The sequence below is a fragment of the Jaculus jaculus genome, chromosome 9 (genome assembly GCF_020740685.1).
Source record: "Jaculus jaculus isolate mJacJac1 chromosome 9, mJacJac1.mat.Y.cur, whole genome shotgun sequence".
Classification (NCBI taxonomy): domain Eukaryota; kingdom Metazoa; phylum Chordata; class Mammalia; order Rodentia; family Dipodidae; genus Jaculus; species Jaculus jaculus.
In genome coordinates, this window is record NC_059110.1 from 62,301,124 (window position 1) to 62,319,216 (window position 18,093).

General features: G+C 38.7%; 1 pseudogene; it reads left to right on the forward strand.

Annotated features, from left to right (window-relative positions):
- The first annotated feature begins 13,988 nt into the window (after window positions 1-13,988).
- Window positions 13,989-14,485, forward strand: LOC101612888 (annotated as a pseudogene).
- Window positions 14,486-18,093: the final 3,608 nt, after the last annotated feature.

Genomic DNA, 18,093 nt, shown 5'->3' on the forward strand with positions numbered 1-18,093 from the left:
ATATTCACTAGTAGGCATAGAGTTTGAGGAACTATAAGGAAGGAATAGGTGACTTGCAACTTTGCCCAGCCAAATAATATGCAAATAATTTTCCAACATGCATATAACATAACATCCCACTCACTGCAGCCTTTCCACCCTGTGTGAAGACCCAGGCCAGTATGCTAGCATTCTCCCAGGGGCATCCATGCACATGATAACCCCATATTCCCACCCGGCCTTGTCACAGGATGCAGTAATCCCATCCACCCCTTGTACACGGTCCCAAGAGGCCCCCTGTCCCATCCCCTCACACCTCAGCATCTTGGAACCACCTGCCCTCCTCCACAACCCAAGCCCAACACCAATCTTCTTGGTCAAGTTTCCCCTACCCCCAGTTCCTTTGGGCCACCTAACCAAGCACTACCACACTCCAAACCAGGGAACAACAAGCTCTTTCATCAGGTCCCAGGTCCCCACCAGAGCATCAAAGGCTCCTTCCCTCTAAAAAGGCAGACCTGATTGCCATCAGAAACCTAGTGGAAGCAAATATAAAAGGGAAAAACTGGAGACACTTCAAGCATTCACTATAGCTTATCCTAAATTATATGAGATTCCTACACTGTGATGGGCAGAACACAGCACAAAAGTAATCAAATTCACATAAATCAAACAAGATTGCCCAGTCCCAAAATGAATGTCTCTAATCAAAAAATAGGAAAGACTATAGGATCAGAACACCAAAATGAAGATACAATCTATGCAGCTATAACCACCTAATGGCAGAACTTGCAGAAAATCAACAAAGGGTCAATAAATGTATGAATGCTGTCCTTGCTATACTAAACCTAATAGAAAAGAACCAGAAAGTGTTCTAAAGACAGTTAAATAATCTGAAGGAGAGAAAAAAAAAATACAAGGATGAATTCCAAGAAGTATTAAGAACTGGAAAATGACCTGGAAAGGAAACTCAACAGAGAGATGGAAACTATACATAAAAAAGCAGTAGAAAATACAAACCAACTTGAATGAGCCCAAAACTCTATAACAGCTGTCAAGAATACAGTCAGTCATTTGGAGGATAGAAACTCAGAACTGGAAGACAAAACAGGAGAAACAGTTCATGAATCCAAAAGTTTTGATAAGGTCATATTTTTTTGTGAAGAGAACATGAGGGAATTGTGGGACACCCTCAAACATCTCAACATTCAGATCATGGGAATACTAGAAGGGGAAGAAATTCAGACCAAAGGCATGGAAAACTTATTCAACAAAATTATTTTAAAAAAAATCCCAGTCTCTCAAAAGAAAGTCCCATCAAGCTACAAGAAGCTAATAGAACTCCAAACAGACTGGATCAAAAGAGAAATTCTCCAAGACATATTATCATTAAGACTCTAAACATTTATACCAAAGAGAAAGTCTTGAAAGCAGCCAGAGAGAAACAACACATTACATATAAAGGTAACCCAATCAGAATTGCTTCAGATTTCCCAATGGAAACCCTGAAAGCCAGAGGGCCTGGAATGTTACACTGTGAAGTCTAGAACCTATGGCTTCAAACACAAACTACTCTACCCAGAAAAAGTATTCCTCATAATAGATGGCAAAGGGAAAACTTTCTATGATAAAACTCAGATTTACAACTATATGAACACAAAGCTAAACCTTCAGAGAGTAATAATAGGGAATCCTGCACATAGAAGAAGCAAATAACCAACATCAAGTGCCTACAAGAAGGAAATCACAGTAACCAAATTCAGAGAAGGAAGAAGAAACTAAAAAGTCCAAGAAAACACCAAGCCATAAGAACCACCACAATGTAGCAGGGTTTACATCAAACCTCATAATTACCCTAAATATTAAAGGCATTAATTTACCCATCAAGAGAAATAAGCAAACATGGTGGATCAGAAAATTAAACCCTTCAATCTGCTTCTTCAAGAGACCCACCTCACCAATAAAGACAGACACCTCCTCAGCATGAAAGGGTAGAAAATGATATTCCAAGAAAATGGAAATAAGAAACAAGCAGGTGTAGCTATACTATTATCCAATAAAATAGACTTCAAATCAAAAGTAATCAAAAAAGACAAAGAAGGCCACTTCTTACATATCAAAGGAAGGATCCAACAAGAGGATATCACAATCATCAATCTTTATGCACCAAAGAGGTGTGTAACACAATTCATAAAAAAAACCTACTTGACAACATCATAGAAATAACCACCAACACCATCACAGTTGGGGACTTCAATGCACTACTATAAGCAATAGATAGATATACAAACAGAAAATCAATAGGGAAGTAAGAGAGCTCAACAAAACCATATATTAATTAGACCTAATGGACATCTACAGAACATTCTACCCAAAATCCACAGACTACATATTCTTCTCAGAGCCCATGGAACCTTCTCTAAAATAGATCATATACTGGGCAATTAAGACTGCCTCCATATATTTAGGAAGATTGACATAATTTTCCTGAATGATATCAGATCACAATTCTGTATTGCTAGAAATTAACAACAAAATATGTGCCAGGAATCCCATCAGCTCCTGGAAACTGAATACCACACTTGTAAACAATAAATGGGTAGTGATTAAAATAAAAAATAAAATTGCAAAATTTTTACAGTTGAATGACAAGGGGAACAAATCATATGAAAGCCAGAGGGCCTGGAATGTTACACTGTGAAGTCTAAGAACCTATGGCTTACGGGACACAGTGAAGGCAGTCCTTAAAGAAAATTCATAAATAAAGTACTAATTTCCTTTGTAACAAAGACAGAGAGATCCCAAAACAATAACCTAACCATCCATCTAAAGGCATTGTTAAAACAAGAAGAAACAAAAAACCACCAGATGGAAAAAAATAATCAAGATGAGAGCAGAAATTAATGAATTTAAAACAAAAAAATTAAGAAAACTGATGAAACAAAAAACTGGTTCTTTGAAAAATAAATAAGATTAATAAACCCCTGGACAATTTGATCAAGTGAAAAAAAAGAGATGCTTCAAATTAACAAAATTAGAAATGAAAAAGGAGAGATCACAACAGACATAAGTGAAACTGGAAGAATCATCAGGATGTACTTCCAAAACCTCTACTCCACAAAATTGGATAATATGGAAGAAATGGATAAATTCCTGGACACACTCCACCTACCAAAGATAAACTCAGAGCAGATTAATCTCCTAAACGAACCTGTCACACCCATTGAGATTGAAAAGGTAATCAAAAGCCTCCCCAAAAAGAAGAGTCCAGGACCAGAAGGCTTCTTAGCTGAATTCTATCAAACCTTCATCGAAGAACTGAAACCAATTTTTCTCAAACTGTACCATACAACCAGAGACCAGAGTAATCTCCCCAACTCCTCCTATGAAGCTGGTATCACCCTAATACCAAAACCATGCAGAGATACCACAAGAAAAAAAAAAAAAACTATAGGACTATTTCCCTGATGAACTTAGATGCAAAGATCCTGAACAAAATCCCATTTCAACAACACGTCATAAGTATTATCCACATTGATCAAGTAGTCTTGTCCCAGGAACACAGGATTTGTTCAACATAAAGAAATCTGTCAATGTAATATACCAAATAAATAAGCTTAATCACAAAAACACATGGCTAATTTGATAGATGCAGAAAAATCCTTCAATAAAATACAATATCACTTCATGGTCAAAACATTGGAGAGAATAGACGTGGATGATTTTTATCTCAACATAATAAAAGCTATATATAAAGCTCCTAAATCCCAAGTAATACTTAATGTGGCAAGACTCAAGGAATTGTCACTGAGATCAAGAGCAAGACTGGGGGTACCACTCTCACCTCTGCTCTTAAGCATAGTACTAGAAGTCCTAATGCAAGCAATAAGACAGGAGAAAGAAATAAAAGGGATACAAATTAGAAAGGAAGAAGTCAAGTTATCCCTATTTGAAGACAACATGATTCTATACATAAGAGACCCAAGAACCTACATCTCAAAACTCTTAAAGGTGGTTAATTCTTTCAGCAATGTAGCAGGATACAAAATTAATGCACCAAAATCAGAAGCCTTTTGCTATGCAAAGGACAAAGATACAGAGAAAAATTAGTGACACTGTCTCATTTTTAATAGCAACAAAAAAGTAAAATACAAATACCTTGGAATAACACTGACCAAGGATATGAAACACTTAGCGGTTAAGTGCTTGCCTGTGAAGCCTTAGGACCCCAGTTCAAGGCTCAATTCCCCGGGACCCATGTGAGCCAGATGCACAATGTGGCACATGCATCTGGAGTTCGTTTGCAGTGGCTGGAGGCCCTGGCATGCCCATTCTCTCTCTCTCTCCCCCTCTTTCTCTCTCTGTCTGTTGCTCTCAAATAAATAAATAAAAATAAAATAAAATAAACATAATAAAAACATATATAATGAAAACATAGAAACACTCAAGAAATAAATTGAGGAGCATTTAAGAAAATAGAAAGACCTCCCATACTCCTGGACACAGAATTCACATTGTGAAAATGGCAATTCTACCAAAAGTAATAAACAGATTTAATGCAATACCAAAAAAAATTCCCAGCATTATTCTACACATAGATAGAAAAAAATTGATATCAAAATTAATATGGAATGGCAGCAGGCCTCAGATTTCCAAGCATATCTTTAACAAAAGAAACACCACTGAAGGCTTCACCATACCTGATATAAAGAAATATTACAAATCCATAGTAACAAAAACAGCATGGTACTGGCATAAAAATGGGAATATAGACCAGTGGAACAGAACTAAAGATCCAAAATTTGGGTCAAGTAACTACATCTACTTGATCTTCAACAGAGGTCTAATAATGTACACTGTAGAAAAGATAGTATCTTCAACAAATGTAACTGAACAAACTGGATAACCATATGCAGAAAAATGAATCTAAACACACATAACTCACCATGTACAAAAACCAAGTCCAAATGGATCAAAGACCTCAATATAGGACCTGAAACTTCTACTACTGGAAGCAAAAAATATGAGGAACTTTCCACAATATAGGAGTGGGAAAAGAACTCTTTAACAAAACCCCAGTAGCTCGGGAACTTAAACTTAAACAATCATTCAACCATTGGAATCTCATGAAGTTGAAAAGTTTCTTCACAGACTAACATACAATAAGCACAGACAATAGATTACTCACAGAATGGGAGAAAGTTTTTGCTGGCTATACAACTGACAGAGGCCTAATTTCTAGAATCTACAAAGAATTCAAAAACCTAAACAATAAAAGTTCAAACGACCCACTCCCAAAGTGGGCAGAGAACCGAATAGGGAATTCTTCAAAGGAAGAAATACAAATGGAAAACATGCACTTAAGAAAATGTTCAAAATCCCTAACCATTATGGAAATGCAAATTATTACAACTATGAGATTCCTCCTTATCCCAGTAAGGATATCAAATATTTAAAAGTCAAATGAAAACAAATATTGGCAAGGACATGGAGAAATAGGAACCCTCATTCAATGTTTGTTGGAATGTAAGCTGGTACAACCACCATGGACAGCAATATGGAAACTCCTAAAAAGTTTGACTATAGAGTTATCAACAAACCCACTTATTCCTTTACTTAGTATTTACCCTCAAAGCTCCATGCCTCAGTTCAGAGATATTTGTTCTACCATGTTTATAACTTCTCAATTCATAATAGCTAAGATCTGGAGTCAACCCAGATGCCCATCATTAGTCAAATGGAAAACCAAGATGTTGCATATCTACACAATGTAATTCTACTCTGCAGTTAGAAAAAAAATGACACAATGAAATTTGTAGAAAAATGGTCAAATGTTGAACAAATAATACTTACCAAACTCAATCACAGAAAGATAATCATTGCATGGCCTCAGTCATTTGCAGCTCCTAACCTGGATCACCCCAAAAATATTAGTGTTTTTCAGAATTTGGTGGAAAAGGTAAATGGAGGAAGAGAAGGATGGACTGATGGAGCACTAGGAATTTGGGGGGTAGTTAAAATACTCTATATGATGTTAAAATGATTGATACCTGTTTTTATACATTTTTCCTAAATCTATAAAGTATGTAATACCTATCAATAATTCTAATTTTAACTATGGACCTTGATTATGATATTTCAGTTTATTTCATTTGTAACAAATACACCACACTGGAGCAGTATGCTGACAATACAGGGGGCTTAGTAAGTGTGGTGACAGGGGAACATGAGAAAGCTCTCAATCTACTTCTCAACTTTGAAGTAACCCAAAAACTGTTTTTAAAAACCATGCAAAATGTCAAATTTGCAATTTTTCAAATTCTCACTTCTTGATATTTAAATTTTAAAGTAAAAAATATATATTATGTCAGAGCTTGAAGGATTTAAGGATAAATCTAATATAATGTACATGGTCTATATGTGAAAATCTGCAGTACCCTAATGAAAAAATCAAATAAAATCTTAAAATAGAAAAGAAAAAGGTGGGATGTAGTGATAGCTTAGCAGTTAAGGCATTTACCTGCAAAAGCCAAAGGACCTTGGTTTGATTCTCACGGACCCACATAAGCCAGATTCACAAGATGACACATGAGTCTAGAGTTCATTTGCAGTGGCTAGAGGTCCTGGTGTGCCAATTCTCTCTCTCTATCTCTTTCTCTCTCCCTCTTTCCCTCCCTCACTCAAATAAATAAATAAAACTTTTTAAAAGGCATCATTAAAACAGATATCAAAGGACATTCTTTAAGAACATATACTCCACTAAGTTTGAAAATCTAAAAGAAATGGATGATTTTCTAGATATATATAACCTACCAAAATTAAATAAAAATGAGATGAACCACTTCAATAAACCTATAACAAGTACAGAAACCTAAGCTGTTATTAAAGGGGGGTTGGAGAGATTGCTTAGTGGTTAAGACACTTGCCACTTGCCTGTAAAGCCATGGGATCCCAGTTTGACTCTCCAGGACCCCCATAAACCATATGCACAAGGAAGTGCTTGCATTTGTTTACAGTGGCTGGAGACCCTGGCATGCCCATTCTTGCTCTCTCTCTCTCTCTCTCTCTCTCTCTCCCTCGTTCTCTCAAATAAATAAGTATATTTTTTAAAACTTCCATCTAAAAAAGTACAGCAACAAATGGTGATTTTTAACATACATTCATGGAAGAACTAACACCAATGTTTCTCAAACTTTTCCATAAAATAGAAAAGGAAGGAATACTACCAAATTCCTTCTACAAAGCCAGCATCACCCTGATGCCAAAACCAGACAAAAACAAACAAAAAGAAAAGAAAATTACAGACCAATCATCCTCATGAAGATAGATGCAAAAATTTTCAACAAAATAATGACAAGCAGCATACAAGAATATATCAGAAAAACCATTCACCCAAACCAAGTAGACTTTGTCACAGAGATTCAAAGATGGTTCAATACATGCAAAACAATAAATGCAATACACTATGTAAATGGACTGGAGGACAAAAATCACATAACCATCTCAATAGATACAGAAAAGGCATTTGACGATATACAATATCCCTTCATGGTAAAAGTACTAAAGAAACTGAAAATAGAAGGAACATATCTCAACATAATAAAGACTATTTATGACAAGCCTACAGCCAACATAATACTAAGTGGGGGAAATTTTAAGGCTTTTCCACTAAAATCAGGAAGGGAGTCCACTGTTCCCACTTTTATTTAATGATACTAGAAGTCTTAGCTATAGCAATAAGGCAAGAGACACACATAAAAGGGATACAAATTGGAAAGGAAAAGATAAAGTTAACGTTATTTGCAGATGATGTGATTCTATATATGAAGGACCCTAAAGACTACCAGCAAACTGTTAGAGCTGATAAACACATTTAGCAACATAGCAGGATACAAAATAAACACATATAAATCAGTAGCTTTTCTATATACTAATAACAAATATGCTGAGGATGAAATCAGGAAAACACTTCCATTCACAATTGCCTCAAAAAATAAGTATATAAAGTACCTTGGAATAAATCTAACCAAGGAAGTGGAGGAGCTCTACGATGAGACATTTAAAACATGCAAACGAGAAATTGCAGAAGAAACTAGGAAATGAAAAGACATCCTGTGTTCTTGGATTGGAAGAACCAATATTGTGAAAATGTCAATCGAACCAAAAGAAATCTGCACATGCAATGCAATCCCCATCAAAATTCCAATGGTATTCTTCACATAAATAGAAGAAAAAAATCCTAAAATTCATTTGGAAGCACACAAAGCCCAAAGCCTCAATTAGCCAAAACAATGTTGAGCAGAACAAAGGCTAGTGGTATCACTATACCCAGTTTTAAGCTATATTACAGAGTCATAGCAACAAAAGCACTATGGTACTGGCACAAAGACAGAAATGTAGAACAATGAAACAGAATAGAGGACCCAGATGTAAATCCAGGCAGCTATAGCCATCTGATTTTTGACAAAAAGGCTATAAGTATTCATTGGAGAAAAGAGAGCCTCTTTACCAAATGGTACTGAGAATACTGCATATCTATATGTAGAAGGATGAAAATAGATCCTTATCTCTCTCCATGCACAAGAATCTAGTTTAAATGCATCAAAGACCTTAATAACAGACCTGAAACTCTGAAACTGCTGAAGGAAAATGTAAGGAAATACTTCAACATATTGGCATAGGCAGTGATTTTCTGAATATAACTCCAGTTACTCTGGAAATAAAACCACTAATTAACGACTGGGACCTCATGAAATTTAAAGAGGTTTTGTGCAGCAAAAGACACTGTGAACTGCACAAACAGGCAACATCCAAAATACACAAAGAATTCAGAAAACTAAGTAATAAAAAAAACAAACAACCCAATTAAAAATGTGCTATGGAATAGAGAGTTCTCAAAAGAAGAAACACAGATGGCATATAAACATCTAAAAATATGTTCTATATCCTTAGCAATCAGAGAAATGCAAAATAAAACTACCTTGAGATTCCATTTCACTCCTGCCAGAATGACTATCATCCAGAAAATAAATGACAATAAAAGAGGAAACTTCTGCATTGTTGGTGGGAGTTTAAACTGGTAAAGCCATTGTGGAAATCAGTGTAGAGACTCCTGAGTCAGCTAAAAATAAATTTACCATATAACCCAGCTATACCACTCTTGGGCATTTATCCTAAGGACTCTTCTCACTGTCTTAGAGATACTTGCTCAACCTTGTTTATTGCTGCTGTGCTATTCACAATAGCTAGGAAATGGAACCAGTCTAGATGTTCCTCAACTAATGAACAGACAATGAAGATGTGGTACATTTACTCAATGGAGTTCTAATCGGTAGTAATGAAATTATGAAGTCTTCAGGGAAATGGATAGATCTGGAAAACATTTGACTAACTAAGACAACCCAGGACCCAGAAAGCCAAATGTCACATGTTTTCTCCCATATGTGGATTTTAGCTACAAATGTCTAGACTTGTATGTGAATTAGAGTAAAAATCTGGTAGCAGAAGTCAGTATGCTAGAAAGGCAATGGAAAGAGAATAGACAGGGAGGGAGGCTTAAGAGGATGGTATTGTATATATGTAAGTAGAAGAACAGATTACTGGGGGTGCAATGGCCTAAGTGTGGCCATAGGAAGAGATTGAGTAAAAGAAGAGTTGGGGAGGGTTAATCACAATTCAAGATATTATGAATGAATCATAGGGAAACCTACTTTTTTGGATAATGGCACACCCAGAAGCCATAAGCTTCTAGAAAACTTTCAGTGTCAAGGGCAGGATACCTTACAGCAAGTTGTTGGCCAGGAAGGTCCCTGATGCCCCAAAACATTGCGGGCTATTGCCAAGACTCTTAGTTTCCCCATGAGAAATAGATGGCAAGATACTATTGATGAAGTCTCCACATGCTTGGGCTGAGAAATCAAGGTTGAACTGAGTTGAAAACCTTCTCTTCGTAGACCAGCTGACAGAAATCTGGAAAAAGCTGCCCTGCATGCAACCCTATGGGAGACAGAAGTCATCAGAGGTGAAAACAGTGGATACTGCAAGCCTTAAGTTGGGTCAGTCTGGCCAAATGATTCAATGAGTACAATAGTGGCATATCTGTTACAGGGGAAACCAACTAATCTCTAATTGGACTGGGGACCCACCACATGGGAGGGAATGTATGTCCAAAGGAAGGAGAGGACTGCTTACAATGCAATCATTCACAGAGAAGTTAGTCTCAGTATCCATGACCTCATAATGCCTAGCACTACCTTCACAAGACCTTTATAATAAGAGGAAAAAATGGTGACATCAAAATAAAAGAGAAACTAATTGAGAGAGGGAGGGAATATGATGGAAAGTGTATTTGGGAAGGGATATATGAGGGGGAGGGAATTATCATGGTTTATTGTCTATAATTGTGGAAGTTGTCGATAAAATGTTTAAAACAAAGCTCTACTCACCATTTGAAGAGATAGTATTTCCAATATTACATAGAACAATGTAAAAAATATTATCCCAGGGAAAGTATAATATTCATTATAATGTAATCATCTTCCATCAAAAGGGGGTCCAGTGAGTGTATCTTTATATCATTTCATTCAGTAATACCTGTATTAATCATTTTATCTCCCACTATTTCTTTTCCATTTGAATGTGCGACTGTAACTTTGTCCCTGGTTTGTGTACCAATGCATTTCATTTCCTTGTTCTACATCCCTGTATCTTCCTTATAGCCTTTTAAGGCAAAGCAACCTACCCAGCCCTAAACTTATGGTAGCCCACACAATGCACAGCAGCAGGATTTGTGAATCCCAGAGGTTTGCCAGTTCAGTTTTGAGATTGCTGAAGAAAGTCTATGAGAAGCACACAAAAGATTCCTCTAATCCAAGATATTGTTTTCAGCAAAACTCTGTTTTGAAATTGTTAAATTCAAAGTTAGATCTTAAAGAACTAAATATTTGCATACCTTTATATAAATTAATAGCATGTAGGTCAACTTTTAAGATTTTTAAATCCTGATGCATCTGCCTCATGTGTGTTTTTCAAAGCTTTTCATATTGCTTGACATTTACACTTTGGGATCATGTTTTTCCTAATAGCTATCCCTATATTCAAGTGGGGCTCTCCTTTTATTTCTATGCATAGCAGGGACAGTCCTATTGCATGAAAAAAACACCCATATGCTGATAATTCCTCATCATTTACTTCCAGTCTTTTCCTCTGGGTGCCAAGTTTAGGGATCCACTTGCTCCCAGAATATCTCCATGCAAACATACATTATGCAACTAAAACATAGTAAGTCCCAAATGAAACTCTTAATTTATGCCCAGACCCAAACAATTAAGCAGGTAGGTATCTTAACAGCGTTTCATAAACTAGAGTATGTTAATGTCCAAGTATTTCCCAGACTTGAGACATGCTGTTCTGGAAGAAACACCCTTAGGAAATGCTATTTTGGAGCCAAAAAGTTGTTAAGCAAAGCTTTCATGTTCAACTAGAACTGAACTAATAGGACCAAGTATTCTGACCTAGGATAAAGGCACTTGTAAAAGGATAAATATGGCAGAGAAAAGTGGAGCTACTCATGTAGAGCTAATAATCTGATTTTTTAGCACTCAGTGAACACATGTTTATTAAGTACCTACTACATTAACCAGACATTATCTAGGCACTGGTTACATAACACCAGACAAAACAGACAATATCCTGTGCCCTCATAGTGCCTACAGCTTAAATTCTAATGAAATCAAAAAGGAAAATAAGATCATCTTTGAGGCAATTTACTTCAATTTACAAAATTATAGGAGAAAATACATGAAGAAGTAGAGTCCAGCCTCATGCATCCTACTTTATCATGCTTTTTCCTGAGGTTTCTTTAATGTCTTTAATTACAACCCCATGTGTATTGTTAAATGATTTCCGTCTTTTAACTATATGATAAAACTACAAACATGGGGAAGTAATGGGATCAATAAGGCCAATAAGAACTGAGCACATTTCTAAAAACCAATAGCAGAAATGACTCAGCCATAAGACATCATTATTATATTAAAAATTCTGGGCTGGAAAGATAGCGCAGGAGATAAAGGTACTTGCTTGCCAAGTCAGCCAGGCCCAGTTCAATTTCCTAGCACCTATGTAAATCAAGATGTAAAAAGTATCACATGCATCTATAGTTTATGTGCAGTAGCATGAGGCCTTGGTGTATCCATATTTTCCCCTTGCCACTTCCCACCTCCTCTCCTTCTCTTCTTGCCTCTCTCTCGCCCCTCTTATATCTTTAAGTGCCAATACTAAGAAATCAGTGATATCATAAATAAATAACTAAATGCTACACATTAAGGACTTAGAAAAAGAAAAAAAGACAAACTAAAAATCAGTAGATGGAAAGAAATAAGAAATTCAATACAGAGGGAATTAACATGGGATTTTTTTTATAATCATGGAAAATGCTAATAAAAATTTAAAAAAATTAAAAAATAAAATAAAATAAAAAAGAAAAAGAAAAGAAAAAAAGAAAATCAATACAGAAGAAAAAAACAGAGTTAGTTTTTTTTTTTTAAGAATACTGGGCTAAGATATGGCTTAGTGGTTAAGGTGTTTGCCTGCAAAGCCTAAACACCCATGTTCTACTCTCCAGATCCCACATGAGCCAGATGCACCAAAATGAGGCAAGTGCAAGTTCACACATGCCCACTAGGTGGCAAAAGCATCTGGAGTTCAATTGCAATGGCTGAAGCCCTGGTACATCAATTCTCTCTCTCTCCCTCTCTCTCTCTCTCTCTCTCTCCCTATCTCTCTCTCTCTTTCTCATATAAAAATAAAAATAAACAATATTGATAAGCCCTTAGTGAAACTTACCAAAAGAGAGAAAAGACTGAAATCAATAAAACTAAAGATAATGAGAGCACCATTACAACAGATACCAGTGAAATTCAGAAAATTCTATCGACATACCTTAAGGACATACACTCCACAAAACTGGAAAAAAATGTAAGAAAAATAGATGAATTTCTAGACATATATTACCTACCAAAATAAAAGCAAGAGGAGATAAACCACTTAAACAGAACTATAAGAAGCAGTAATATCAAAGCACTTATAAGAAAAAATCTTCCACTAAAAAAGTACAAGCCCAGATGCATTCACTGGTGAATGTTATCAAACCATCACAGAAGAACTAACACCAATAGTTCTCAAACTTTTCTATGAAATAAGAAGGGAAGGAACACTACAAACTGCTTTCACAAAGCCAGCATTACATTGATATACCAAACCCAGATGAAGAGAAAAAACATAAAATTATAAATCAATCTATTTCATGAACATAAATGTAAAAATCTCAACAAGATACTGCCAAGCTGGATAGAGAAACTCATTAAATAGGTTATTCATCCTGATCAAGTGGATTTTATTACAGAGATTCTGGAATGGTTCAACACATGTAAATCAATAAATGTCATATACCATATAAGTAGACTCAAGAATAAAATCACATGACCTTTTCAATCAATGCAGAGAAAAAGCATTTGAAAAATAATCTAACATTCCTTCAAGATAAAAGTCCTAAAGTAACTGGGGATAGAAAAAACATAGCTCAATACAATGAAGGTTATTTATGACAAACCTATAACTAACATTATACTAAATGGGAACAAACTTGAGGCATGTCCACTAAAATAAGAAACAAAATAAGGGTGCCTACTTTCTCCACTTTAGTTTAATATAGTACTAGAAGCCTTAGTTTCAGCAATAAAAGAAATAAATAAAAGGGACACCCAGGATCATGGATTGGAAAAATCAATATTGTGAAAATGTCAACCTTACCATAAACAACCTACAGACTTATGTCAGTACCCATCAAAATTCTAATGGCTTAGTGCCAATAGCAGGGGAAAATTCCACATCCTGAATCTCTGTTTTATATAAAGAATTTAAACATTGTATAAAATTACCTTCTGGATTTATGTATAAAATACACAATAAAAATAAGTTGCCAAAGCTCTGTGGGCCCCCACGGTAGGATGGTGGAGACCCGGCTCCCCGGCCTGTAGCCCACCTTACTCGGCTTGCTGGCCGACGGGCGAGCACCTAGGAGACTGTGACTCAATGTAGCCTCTTGAATCCTTGTCCCAAAGGATTCAAATGCTGTGGTGATAGCTGCTGTCGTGAGGAAGATGTATTCTCTGGTCCCTTGAGGATTTTCATCATCATATTCCTGGTCATCCTGCCCCTTTTGTGCATATGTGGCCTGGTGAAGCGATTCTGTCGCAGCTGCAGGAAGCAGGAGCAGGACCCCATGCTGTCTCCCCAGCACCAGAGGCCCCCAGACCAGCCCTCTGCTGCTTCCCCAGAGAGGATCTGGACTACCACCTGGGACGCCCCACCGCCTTACAGTGAGGTTATTCTGAAGCTTGCCCTGGGCCTTCTTCCCACAGAGCCACCTCCTCCCTACAGCCTCAGGCCTCAGGATCCTGATGGTGACCGCACACGGAGGGGCATTGACAATCCAGGTTTCTGAGCAACCTCACTGTAGTGCCTTCTGGATCAAGCCCAAGACCTCAAGGGCTCCTGGAAAGCCTCAACCCACCCTGCTGTTTTGGGTTGTTCTTGGATTTAACTTACTGCTTTTCCTGCCTCTGTCCCAAGCTTCCTCTTGTCTTGAGGCCTGGTCTGGATCTTCTTATCATGAGGGTTGATCTGCCCCAACCCCAAGTTAGAAGCTGGCCAGGAAGAGAATGTCCAGAGCTGGGGCATACCTAGAGGGGACTTCAGCGAGAGCCCCGTCCCCGGGCGAATACAAGTCTTGACTGGAGAGTTAGCTCTGAGATATAACGGAGGCATTTCTATTTAAGTGGGCTCTGAGCCACCTTCTGACTCTGCCTGAACAGAGAAGACCCCATTGTACCTTGCCCCCAACACACGCACAAAACACCACACACACTCTAAAGTTTTGCTGACTATGGCTGAGCCTGCCTCTGACTGGGAGAAGGTGACAGCAAGATGAGCTCAGGAGCTCCCTGGACGCTGGGAAGCCTCGTGCTCAGCCCGGTGATGACTTGGAGTGCGCTGACCGCCAGCCCGGGAGATCTGTGTGTCTGCGGTGTGAATGCTTTGGCCTTCAGCCCCTGGAGGTCTGTGGGTGCTGAAGATCTGGAAGTGGGCTGCTAGGATAGTTACGGGGTTCCCTCCTCCCATTCGTGCCCTGCTTTCCCTGGGAGACTGGAGCTTGGTCAGCACATGACTGTTGGGGAGCCACAGGGAGAATCTGGAAACACCTTCCTGGGAGAGGGAGGGCAGTAGAGGGGGCTGTGGCTGGACATCTGTGGAGTGCGGTCTCCGACTGCTTGGTTCCAGACGCTTGGGAGTCTTCTACCAGGAAGAGGAATGGTAGATCCTTTCCTGCTCCAGTCCAGTCAGTGTCTTGACACAGCAGCTGGACCCTACTAGGAGGTGAGGGGGCAGTTAACCCCTAAGGGAAAAAGATTCAGTTGCACCCAAGGGGAGCAGTTTGGCTGCACTCATTCCCCATGTTGCTTACAGCAGATCTTGGAGCTGAGTGCCTGGTTCAGGTCAGGCAACAAAGTGGATCCTAACCCCAGAGCCTTAGGAAACCGGCCCCCTGAAAGGCTGCTGGGTGTGCCCGCCTACCCTTTGACTTTGAGCTGCGTGCTGCAGTGACTCAAGGCCAGTCCCCTGCTCCAGACTTTGCGGTAACACTGCCACAGTTTCCTCTGGGGTGTGGAGGGAGAAGTCACCCTGGTGTGCTGGCAGGGTGCCTTCCCCAGGGCTTAATAATCATTGGGGCATCAGGACCCAGGCTAGGCATCCCCAAAAATGCCAGGAATAGGGGCTGGGAAGATGGGTCAACAGTTAAAGACTTGCCCAGCCTGTCAGCCCAGATTCAATGTCCCCCCAGTACTTCCATAAAGCTAGTTGCACAAAGTGGCACATGCATCTGGATTTTTTGCAGTGGCTGGAGGTGCTGGTGCACCCTCTCTTTCTGCTCGCAATTTTTTTTTTTTTTTTTGGTGGGGGAGGGCGTTTCAAGGTAGGGTCTCCCTCTACTCCAGGCTGACTTGGAATTCACTATGTAGTCCCAGGTTGGCTTCAAACTCACAGTGATCATCCTACCTCTGCCTCCTGAGTGTTGGGATTAAAGGTATGCCATCATGCCCAGCAAAAAAAAAAAAAAAAAAAAAAAGTTTTAAATGCCAGGAAGAGGGGCTGTCAGGATGTGAGTTAATGATGGAAGCAAGGCCCACATGGAAAACAATGGGTGCTGGAAGTGGCCCAGCCATAAGGTGAAGTCTCCTCACAGCTCAGGTATTTGCTGGAGATGGAGGGACATGCAGGAACACCCAGGCAGGTGCCTTGTGGTGTTGAGGTGACTGGCTGTGATTAGACAAGTCCCAGAATTGACATTGCCCTCCCTGGGAAACCTCTTCTGTAGAAGGAGGTTTGGGTAGTGGGCTTTAGATATGCAGCAGGAGGTCACTGTCAGCCCATAGCAACAGTTGCTTAGCTTAGAGAGTTCCTACAGCCCAATGTGACTGGGACCCAGTGACCAATAGTGAACACTTTTATAGCTTCCGTGGCGATTGTTGGTAGGAGTGAAAGGGTTGCTCCCTATCCAGAGGTGACCTGGCACTATCCCTTCATGCCACCAAGGATTACAAAACCACTGCTGTGTGTGTGGCACACCGGCCTGACCTATGGATCTACAAACGAGTCAAACACCTAGCCATTCTGCTTCTAGAAATAAGTGTTCAGAAGTGCAAATGCGCTGAATCTCTTGGAGATGCTGGTCTCCTGCCACACTGAGGGGTTGGATATGGAATCATGTGTGTCCATTGGCCAAGTAGAGCCTGTTCAGTAAGCCATGTGCTCGCAGGCTGAAGTGCTGCACAGCCCTCAATGGATGGGAAAGGATCTGCAGCGGCGACCTGGCTCAGCTCCCATCATTTACTGCTGGGAGGAAAAGTCAAGCTAATTGGTAAAAGGATAATCTTTGCACAGGCTAAGCCTGGGGATGTGGAAAACTAGGCACCTTGGGTAGAGCTTTTTGAAGACAGGGAACTCACAGCTTCTCCAAAGATTTCCTGATGAAATAAACCTAAGCAAACAACTCAAAAAAAAAAAAAAAAAAAGTGAATTAGTGTTATCTCATTCTGTGCCTAAAATGTCTGGAAGAACTCTGAAATCCCAAACACTTGGATTTTGGAGCTTAGACTTCTGGGACTAAGGATGTTTGGTCCATAGACATACTAAAAAATACTTTGGGGGCTGGAGAGACTGCTCAGTGGTTAAGGCACTTGTCTGTGACACCAAATGACCTGGGTTTGATTCCCTAGTACTCACATAAAGCCAGATGCACAGGGTAGTACACATGTGTATGGAATTTGTTAGCAGTAGCTAGAGGCCCTGACACAATTGGCCTTTCTTTTTTCACTCTCTCTCAAATGAATAAATAAATAGAATATTTTTTTAAAAATCTTTTGAAACTCATGGAAAGACAAAAAGGATGTAAAAATAGAAAAACAAAAGTCCACTGGTATCTGGATGACATTTAGCTTCAATAAGCAAAGAGAAGAATAGTAATATTGAACAGTTTGGCCTTTTAGAAAATAGATACTGTGAAGTTTTTTTGTATTTTTTTTTGCGGAGGGTGAAGAGTTTTTGTTTAGCTTTTGTGTCTGTTACCCTATTCCCCCCATAAAATCTTGTCTAGAACCCAAGTGTGTGTATGAATGTGTATGTGTGTGTTTGTGTGCATGTGTCCTAAATGAGACATTAGACAAATTACATGTGGTGTATACTATGTAAATTTCCATGTATAATATTGGTCACTTCAGCATCATTATTAAATAAATTTTGTCACCAAAAACAAAAAAATCCAGCCAGGCATCATGCTTTTAATCCCAGCATTCAGGAGACTGAGGTCTGAGGATAACTATAAGTTCAAGGCCAGCTTGAGACTACACAGTGATTTACAGGTCAGCCTGGGTTAGAGCAAGACCCTACCTCAAAAAAAATAAGAAAATCCAATAGCATTCTTCACCAAAATACAAAAGAATCCTAAATTCATTGGGAAGTACAAAAAAAAAAACAAACAAACAACAACAACAA